Source organism: Rhinolophus sinicus, linkage group LG05 (genome assembly GCF_036562045.2).
Source record: "Rhinolophus sinicus isolate RSC01 linkage group LG05, ASM3656204v1, whole genome shotgun sequence".
In the NCBI taxonomy this organism is placed as follows: Eukaryota; Metazoa; Chordata; class Mammalia; order Chiroptera; family Rhinolophidae; genus Rhinolophus; species Rhinolophus sinicus.
This window is the reverse complement of record NC_133755.1, coordinates 109,736,689-109,747,002: the sequence shown is the minus strand read 5'-3', so window position 1 is coordinate 109,747,002 and position 10,314 is coordinate 109,736,689. Positions and strand designations below refer to the sequence as shown.

At 38.9% G+C, this 10,314-nt stretch overlaps 1 pseudogene; it reads left to right on the top strand.

Annotated features, from left to right (window-relative positions):
* Positions 1–5,799: 5,799 nt before the first annotated feature.
* Positions 5,800–6,239, top strand: LOC109456823 (large ribosomal subunit protein uL11; annotated as a pseudogene).
* Positions 6,240–10,314: the final 4,075 nt, after the last annotated feature.

Below are 10,314 nucleotides of genomic sequence, written 5' to 3'. Positions count from 1 at the left end.
ATGTTTGTGCTAATTTGTTATGGCACCAATAAGCACTAATATAGTGGTGGCGGGGGGAGAAGGGGAATCAGGCAATTGATATGAGGCTGTTCTGTCCTTCCATTACAAACCTCAGTTCATTCTGGGCATATAATCACTTCTTTTAAGAAATATGACTTAAATTGGTATGTTTTAGTTTTGTAACCTCTCTAATTAGTTACAAAAATATCGTGTTACAATGTTTAATGGTGAAATTAAAACCATGTTCATTGAAAGAGGGAGGAGGAGTAGGTGGATTTTTGAAATAGTAGAGGAGCCCTTTACAAGAACCAAAAGAAAAAGGAAACATGCAAGTAGTACCACTGTTGGTCAGAGGTGTTAAATATTGAGGAAAGGATACTTACTAGGAGGGCAAAACAAGGAGGTAATTTGGTCCAATACAGATCTGACCCAAGGAAGAATGTAAGGTGGCACACATGGGAAACAAATGTGGGAGATGGTGATTATTCAAACACAGCTGGTTATAAACATTTGATAGATATTATCAAGGAAATTCAAACTTCCAATGGGTTATGATCTGGATGACCTTTATCATTCCTCTAACCTTGAAATTCTATGATTAATCTAGGAAATAATTTTATTGACTTTATATTAATGATGTGAAAAAGGAGAAATGCAGCAAAACAGAACCAGGAATATATCTATAGGCAAATGCAAAAGGGAAGAATAAAAAGAACAGTCAAGCTGTGATAAGGGGAAAAAAAGGAACTCCAAAATGAAATGTCTATTATACTAGCTACTGTCACAAGAATATATTAAGATTGATTCCTGTGAGATATCTCTCTAAAAGAAACACACAAAATGTGCTATATCCTTGATATTACAGAGACATAGTTAAAATAAGGAAATGGTAGCAGGGAGGATTCAAAATATCAAAGAGCTGTGTATACAAGAAAGGCATAAACATCATAAAGAGGAGATAGGTGACATTAATGAAGATGGATGACATAATATTTTATAAGAGAAATGATGGTATTAGAGTTCTGGCTGACAAAAGGAAATGGTTTTGGCAAAATTTGCAATATGGACAAAAACAGTAGATAGATAATTCTTAGACATGATGACATAGCGAGGATAGGTTTTCTGAAAGTTATAAAATATGGAAACAACAAGACTGTTGATCGCAGGAGAGTTTAATCGACTAGAAATGGTTGAGAGACTGTGGTATAGAAAAGAAATTAAGGAAAATCTGTTTCCTAAATGTGGTGAAATGTGTTTACAGCCTTATATAAATTATTGAACAATCACCATCCTGAAAACACATATACACTTTTGTCCTTAGAAATGAATCAAATGTGTAACGAGGAAGGCTGGTACAGAGATGTTGTAAAATGATTTCAGGCTGTCTACATTTACAGTCTGGTGGGTTTAGTGGGATTAAGATGTGGCTTAAAGGTTGGCAGCACTAACTTCTTTATGCCTCATCTTTCTCTTTGCGCAATAAAGGGTCTAAGTGAATGGGCTCTGTGTTTCTTACAGCTGAAGAGTTGAAAGTGATGCTTGTCAGTAATAGCCATGTAATAGTCTGTTGATCCCAAATTAATTTTTTTTAACTTCAGCCCCAGTGTGGTAACTTGCCATGCTCATGTCTTTATGCTTCCATTTATAATAATTTGAACCTTTCCTCTTTTCAACACATTCAGATATACTCATTCTTGGCCTACACCTGCAAATACCATATTTCAGTAATTGTGATTAGGGTCCTACTTAGTAACCATATTCTATCTAGCCTGAAGTTGTTTCCCATCTCAGTTATTCACTCTGTTACTCACAATTGGTTACTTTAGCTTCTGGACCACAAGTAAACTTTTGAACACATACTGGTTCTCTATTACTGCATAACATGAGTGAGAGATGGGCTGAAATAGGGTGAAGGTGGGGTCGGGAGGAAAGTTTCATTGAAAGATGCTATAGGAATAACTGTACACTCTAATCCTCACCCTTTGTGCCTCGTCCCCACTCTAGCACTTGGAGCACGGTGGGGCCATTTTATCCCTACAGAAAACAGAGGGCTCCTTTCCAAATAAATTGACTGACCCATCTGGGAAAGCTTACGGGTTCACTTGTTGGTATTGGGGGCTTCAAAGGAAAGCCATGCTCACTCTGGCATTTGGACAACCTGAAGTTTCCAACCAGCATCCTACCTGCTCCCCTCGTCATCCAGAGTATGCACAGTGTGCCCAGAATGATGACCTCCTGTCAGAAAAGCAGGTGTGACACATAAGCCAGGAGAATCACCTGATATCAACATTAACGTAAGAGAAAGACCAAGGTAAACTATCAAAAAACTGACTCTGCAGGACACCCTACCCAGGAGACAGAAGCACACTTAAAAAATAAAACTACCAAACACTGAGATGAGGTAACAGATGTAGCATAAGGAAGGCACAGCTTTATCTTTATAGTGGGGAATCAGTAAGTATTGTCTAAGGTCAGAAACAGAAAATCAACAGAGGTATAGGCTTAATATGCTGCTGTAAGGATATTACTAAAACGGAAATTGTTTAAAAACAGGGTTACTTTATGAATTGGGATGTAGAGTAGAGAAAGTGAGGCAAGAAATTTTCATCATAATTCTTCCTGTGCAGTTTAACTTTTTACTGTGTCATTTAGATTTAATTTATTTTTTCAATTGAAAAAAAGTATACAGGGGGACATTCATGAGGTAGAAACTCCCAGTGTGGTGCAGAAAATCAGACGACCTTCTGTGGGCAAAGTGGACGTGAGCCTCCTTCCACTTTCATCTGACACGCAGAGGTCCCCCTACCCTCAAAGGAAGTGTTTGGAGACAATCCAGCCAGCCCTTGGCGCCCATTTTCAATCAAAGAACACCATCCACTTAAAAGTCCCTTGAGTTGAAGACAGAAGTTCAGCAGAAGTAAGCTGAGATGACCACCACGTGAGTTCAATGTAGGGGACAGCTGAGACTGAACGCTGTTTCAGAGGGCTGTTAGGTCTAGGATCAGTGAGCAAATATTTATCAAACCTTTGCAGTGAGCTAGACATGGTACTGAAACACTACAGGTAACATGGGAAACAATATAGAAGAAGTCCTTGTCCTGTTTGGTCTAAGTTTCTACACATACTAACCCTAAGAAGTAAGTACTCCTCTTATTATCCCCATATTACAGATGGGAAAGCCAAGGAGGCAAAGCAATGTTGTCACTGGCCAAATCACATGGCTAGTAAGAGGCAGAGCCAGGATTTGAACGTAGGCAGGGAAAGTCAGGCATTAAACAATTACTCCAGCATGTGGTAGGTGTTAGGAAGAAGTACCAGTGATATGGATTCAGTTGACAAAGCGACAGCCCAGTGTGAAGAGTCAGGAGAGGCTGATTTGCTCCCTTTGTTTTCCCTTTTCAATTGTTCTTTTCAGTTTCCCCAGTCACTCTCAATTTCTGCTCTGACAGATTCATTCCACTATAACCAAAGGTCTTGTGCGGTCCAGGAAAATTCTTCATCCCTTAATATATTTCACTTTGGAACTCAAATCTTTTCTCCCTGGTCGATACTTGATGGATTTTCTCCTTGTTAAAGCACCACCTTCTTCTTTACTTGCTTTTAGTTACTTGATGTCTATTTATTCAACTTATCCCGTGTAAAATAAATAATGCTTGATGATAGCCTTGTTACTTTACATACTAGCTCCTAACTGCCAGAAGGCTGTGACTTGCCAGTTACAGTGAAGTCAGCCAAATTAGGGGAAGTGAGTGCACACAAGATGGTCAGGGGGACGAGAGCTGTAGCACTCTGAGAATGTGAGTTTTCTTTGCCTTCAGTCATTTTTTTTCTTCCCCAAAACTAATCCGTTGCATTATTAAGACTAAAGGTTAATAGAGCTTGAATTACCTGTAGTGAGTTTAGCAGATTTTATGGCAAATGTAATTTATTTGCTTTTTCTCTCAATAATAAGAAAATAGCACATGAAACAGGGATATCAAGTAAACAGAATCTTTGAAAGAACTGGTTTGACATAAAGTGGCACTCCACATGCAATGCAAATGAATAATTAAAATTTTCTAAGAGCAGACCCTCCTGTTAAAATATAGAGGTTAAGGAACATAAGAGATGTTAGTAATATCTTTTGAAGAAAAAGAACCATCTACACTAAAAAATATACTTGTAAAGAAAATTTATGGAAAGATTACAAGTAAAAATAACAAATTCCCTTAGTTAAATATACTGATTTTAAATTCAGAAACAAGGACAGAATCATAAAAAATATATATTGTTTAAAACATCTCCAGCATTTTCAGCATAAAGAATATCATTTTTCACTAAGCTTTGAAAAAATGAATGTATTTTTTTCTAACTGCTGCTTAGAGATAGGAAATTATTCCACAGGGGAGGCAGATGTGGCTGGATGAAGACATCTGAGCCCTCTGCCTAAGTCACCACCATGTGACCCAGAAAGCACTGAGTTAAGAATTAGGGAAACATGAGTTCTAGTTGTGTCTCAGTCAATAATTATGGAGCAACTTTAGACAAATTGTTTAACATTTATGGGCCTTGGTCTCTTCATCTGTAAAATGGGACCATTTAATTACATAATCTGTGAAGCCCATTCCATCTACAAATATGATAATCGTATCAGATCAGGGCGCCACCTTTATGACCTCATTTAACCTATTACCTCTTTAGAAGCCCCATCTCCAAAAACAACCACTCTAAGAGCTAGGGTTTCAACATATGAATTTGGGAGGGATATAAACATTCCGTTCATAACAAGTACGTGGGGAGGGAGGGAGGGAGGGAGGGAGGGAGGGAGGGAGGGAGGGAGGGAGACAGGTAGATAGGTAGATAGGTAGATAGATACATTCATATCTTTCCCTTCTCTACTTGGCTGAGCCCTAATCTTCCTTCTAGCCTCAGCTCAGCCTTCACTCACTAGTGAAGCTCTCGTTGACCCCCATTGTGGCTAAGCTCCTCCTGATACCTCTGTATGCTTCTAGCATGGAGTACTCACACTATTGTATATGGTATATTGCTGATTATTGGGTCTGTCTCCCCTTCTAATCGATGAGTTCTTTGAGGGAAGAGATACTTACTCTTTATTTAACCCTATCCCTGGTACAGATTAGGTACACACTGAATATTTAATGATGGGCTGAATGAAAATACATAACCTTAGAATCAAACAGCCTGTGTGGGATCCCTTTGCCAGTATTTCTTAGCTGGGTGACTTGAAGCTAATTTCAGTTTTTAAATAAAAGGAATCTCAGATTATGGACTACAAAGTAAAGATAATGCAAAGTAAAGATAATTTTCAGGGTTACTGAGAGGATTAAGTGGCGAGTATATGAGTTGTACACCTGAAAATAATATAATACTATATATGTCAGTTGCACCTCAATTAAAAAACAAATAAGAGGCTATGAAAGTGCATGGTACCGTGCCCGGTATATTGCAGAAGCTCAGCATATACTACTTTCCCTTGCCTCGTAAATTTAAGATTGAATTAATCACCAAATAGGTATTGAATTAAAAAGTGCAAAGATTAGTTATTATTCAAATTTAAGAAAAATAAACAGAATGTATTCTCATTAGCTCTGGCTAATCTAGAGCAGAACATAATTTCATACTTGATACTGTCAAGAACTGTGCTAATTTATTGCCTGATGAAATAACTTTACATGCAGCAAGGATGAACTTTCTGGTAGTTAAAAGCAATCTTAAGAATCACTATTCTTTCGGCTTTTGGGTCAGAGAAGGCCAAGGTGCAACTTTCTTCAGTTGTCCGGAATCTGGGTCCATCTGACACCAGCCACCTCCTCCATGCTGCTGAGGTTCAGCCCCAATGAGATCAAAGTTGTATACCTGAGGTGCACCAGTGGGGAGGTCGGTGCCACATCTGTTCTGGCCCCCAAGATCGGCCCCCTGGGTCTGTGTGTCTTCAAAAAAGGTTGGTGATGACATCGCTAAAGCAACCGGTGATTGGAAGGGTCACCAGAGACAAGAACCACCAAGAGACAGAAAGAAGCAAAAAAGCATTAAGCACAGTGGAAATATCACTTTTGATGAGACTGTGAACATTGCTGATAGATGTGGCACCCGTCTTTAGCTCAAGAACTCTCTGGAACCATGAAAGAGATCTTGGGGACTGCCCAGTCTGTGGGCTGCAATGTTGATGGCCACCACCCTCATGACATGACATCACAGATGACATCAACAGTGGTGCAGTGGAATGCCCATCTAGTTAAGAACTACAAAGGAAAGTATTTCAATTAAAGATCATTTGACAACCAAGAAACGAAAAGTCACTGTTTGTTGCTACTAGTTAACCTAGCCAACTGAGGCACACCCCAAAGGAGTCTTTTAATGGAATGACTAAAGATTCCCAAGCAGCATTTCTAAAGGCTTATAAAACTGAACATCCCAGAGGGATGCCTTTTTAAACACGGGTGTATGAATGGTGGTGCATAGCACAAAATAAAGGCAGGATTTGGCAACCATCCAGCATGAGCAGCTCTCTGCTGCTGAGGCAACCTGTGGAAAAAAGAGAAAGCTGGGCCACAAGCCTTTCCTTGACAGAGGGTCTGGGTAGCTCATTGCCAAGTCCACAACTCCCACCGATGCTAGTTAGAGTTCCCCATTAAAAATAACAGAAACTTACCAGTTAACTCATACAGCAAGTGGATATTTCAAAAGAATCTACAGGAAGCCCAGAGAAGCAGGATCAGCAGGAACAAAGTGGGGAAAGGGACCCTACCATCAGAACCGCCTCCTTAGATAGCCACCACTGGACACTAGCCCACCTAGACTCTAGACTGTACCTCAACCTCTTTTGAGACTAATGCCGTGTTGCCCCAAAAATAAGACCTAGCCAGACAGTCAGCTCTAATGCGTAATTTGGAGCAAAAATTAATATAAGACCCGGTCTTATTTTACTATAATGAAGACTGGGTCTATATAATATAATATAATATAATATAATATAATATAATATAATATAATATAATACTGGGTCTTATATTAATTTTTGCTCCAAAAGATGCATTAGAGCTCATTGTCCGGCTAGGTCTTATTTTCAGGGAAACACAGTGTCTAACTGCTTTTTTAGACCTCTCCCTCAAAAATTGGCTGTACTCTTAGGAAGCAATTAGCAATTACTTTCAGCAAAATCTGTTTGCTGCCTGGGGTTCTGGCTTCCACAAGATAAAGATCGGAAATACTTTCCCTTCTCATAGGGGAAAGGGACCATGTCTCCCACCTATTTTGGGAATCCCTCAAAATTCAAAGGATATTTGTCTGCCATGTGGCCAAATGGCAACTGTCCATTACAGGACCTATTATTATCCCTGTTTTACAGTTGAGGAAGCTTGCAAAGAGAACACAGTAAGTGGTGGAAATTCATCTCGTATCTCCACTGTACACTTTGCAGTGAACTTACTGACTAATCAAGTTTGATTTTTAAAAATTGATTAAATTTATCAACTTTCTGATAAGTCACTTTCATTGTTCTTTAAGGACTTTGTCTAAGATTTATAATTGTTTTAGTTCTTCTCAACAGTTAATTGCTTTTCATATCCCTTTTAAAGGTATTTTCAGATACTATAAAACCTGGGAGTTTGCATCTTCTTTTTTATCCAAGAATAAATCAGTGACAATACCCTGAAGTTATATGAAAATACACAGGCTGAGGTTCAGCCAGAGAACTCAGCTCACTTAAAAGCAATTGTGCTTATGCATCAGGATGCGTCGTCATACAGTTAAGTGAAGCCACGGATCTCACCCTCTCATGTACAGAGATCACTGCAATGGGTGGCTGTACGTGTGACTCTAATCATGGGAAATCTGGGATCAATTATGGAAGTTAGTCGATCCTAAAATTTTATTTATTACCTGATACAGATGTTTACCTTCACTTTTAGATATCATAGTCCCCTGGAAAATTTGTTTAGCTAGCTCCTAAGATAACCATTTTCAGCTGTAATTTTTTATGTCAAGAGTTTGCAGCCATTTGGTATCTGCTGTAGATCTTGTCTCTCTGCTAGGGGGAACTAAAGTTCTGAAAGAACCTTGCTGTGAAAAAGTAACATAGGATGGCTCACTCAAACCCATTTCAACCTTACTTTTCTTCCTTGACTATAGGTGCTAAAAATGAAAATTCAACTTCTCTGGCTGCCTAACTGCTTAAAAAGGGTAGCCCTGCGACACAGTTCAAGCCAAAGAGGTATATAAGCAGAAGGCTTCTGGGGTGCCTGACGCAGGCACTATCCCTCTCAATTCCCCCTTTTCTTCTTGCCTGGATTATAAGTGTGTTGACAGGAGCTGCAGCAACTACCTAGGGACCATGAGGGCCAATCTTAAATATAACTTTTCATTAAGTTCCTAATCTCCATCAGTTTTAGATTTATTTTGAAAACTGGTCTAAAGCCATCAATAGCTGCTAATTGAGCACAATAATTTATTGTAAAATCATTATACATTATTTAAACTCATCTTTTAATTCTGAAAAGGCCTTTGGCATATAAAATTAAATATTCTGTATTGCTTTCTTTGAGCGCTTTCCTAAACAAAATACTCTAGTGGTTTCTTGGTATTCATGGAACAAACTCCAACTCCTTGCCTTTGCATCGTGTGAACTAACCCCTCTCTGCAACCTTACTGAATGCTTTCTCTCGTCCATGCTACATTCCAGCCGCCTTACCCCTTTCTGCTCCCTAGTCGTGGAACCCCTCCCTCCCCGGAATTTTGCCTCAGCATTTTCCTAATGACAGATCCTTTTCCATTCCTCGGGCTTTGGCATGAATATCCCCTCAGCAGAGCAGCCTTCCCTGGCCACACAACTACTGCAGCCTCGACACACTATTCGTTACATTCATAGCACCTTCCACAGCAGTCATTTTAGTCATTTCCTAGTGTATTTACTTGTCTATTCATTATCTCTGACTATCCTGGACGTCCATGGGACAGACTTTGCCTGTGTCCTTGAAAATGTAGCCTGGAGATCAGGAAATGAATTGTTGAATGGGCTATTGCATTGTTCAGCCAGGTGATCCTTAGGGTACTGATAACATCTCCAACTATCTGTTTTTCAGATCATGCATAAAATTAGCAGAATAATAACAGCAATGACAGTGTAGCCCTGACTATGTGCCAGGCAATGTGAGTGCTTTATATGTACTAAGGTGTCTTCACAACAATTCTGTGAGGCAGGTACTATCATTATGATTCCATTTTATAGATGAGAAAATGAGAAGGTTGCTAAAGTCAGACAGCTGATAAGTGGTAGTCGGAGTTGACATCCAGGTCACGTGGCTGCAGGTCCTTTCTCACAAACACGTCCCTGCTGCTATTTAGTCTCCCAGTAATAACTCCTGTGCCCTGCTATAGTGCAGCTGATTATGAGTTTCTTTCATATGTATTATATTAAAACAATAAGGTTAAAAATTTGCCAGAGATATTATTCATCTTCTTTTTCAACAAATGAAATAACTAAGGTGCAGAGATATTAAGTGATTTACTCAAGATCACAACAGCAATGGGGAGAAGTGAGATATGGCCCAGTTCTGACCCTGCTCCAATCTTCTTTCCTTAGCACCCCATTGTCCTAACGCAAATTCCACGTGATGGGTTATTGCCCCGATAGAAGTCTCTTTAAAGAATTCATTTCTTTAAAGAGATGAATGTCAACTATAGTTGAAAAAAAATTTTAAATAATTAAAACAAGTACAAAAAAGGGGGAAAAAAAGAGTCCATTTCCAATGGATGTTTGAGTTCTTTCCTATATTATGGTAACCAACTGTCTATATTTGCTTGTGTGCGGACCTTACAAAGAATCTTTTATGAGCCATCATGTCACTACATGCTTATGTAATGATAGCACCTGAACATAATCATTCTCATAACAAATATGAAAGCAATTTCTAAGGCATTTTACAGGTGAGTATATTAGAAGTCACTGATTCTTACATTAGTAATTATTTGGATGTGTAACTGTCCTCTACCCCCATCAACAAGTTCTTAAGCGCAAGAATTGTGTAAAATAGTTGCTTTTGCTAAGAGGTCAATGCATGTTTATTGGTGCTTATTTAAAAAGGGAGAGAAGGCAATTTCCACTTTAGGAACTTTTTTCTTCTTTTATGAATCAGAGTCAGCAATCTTAAAGGTTTTGAATGATTCTAATTTCTCATACATTAATTCTGTCAAACAACTAGTTACCAGGCGCCTGCTGCAGTGTATCCCCATGTTAGGGACCAAGGAGTACAAAGGAATGAGGAAAAAAAAGTGGTTCTTCACCCAAGGGAGTTAACTCTCAAGCTGTAGAAAAAA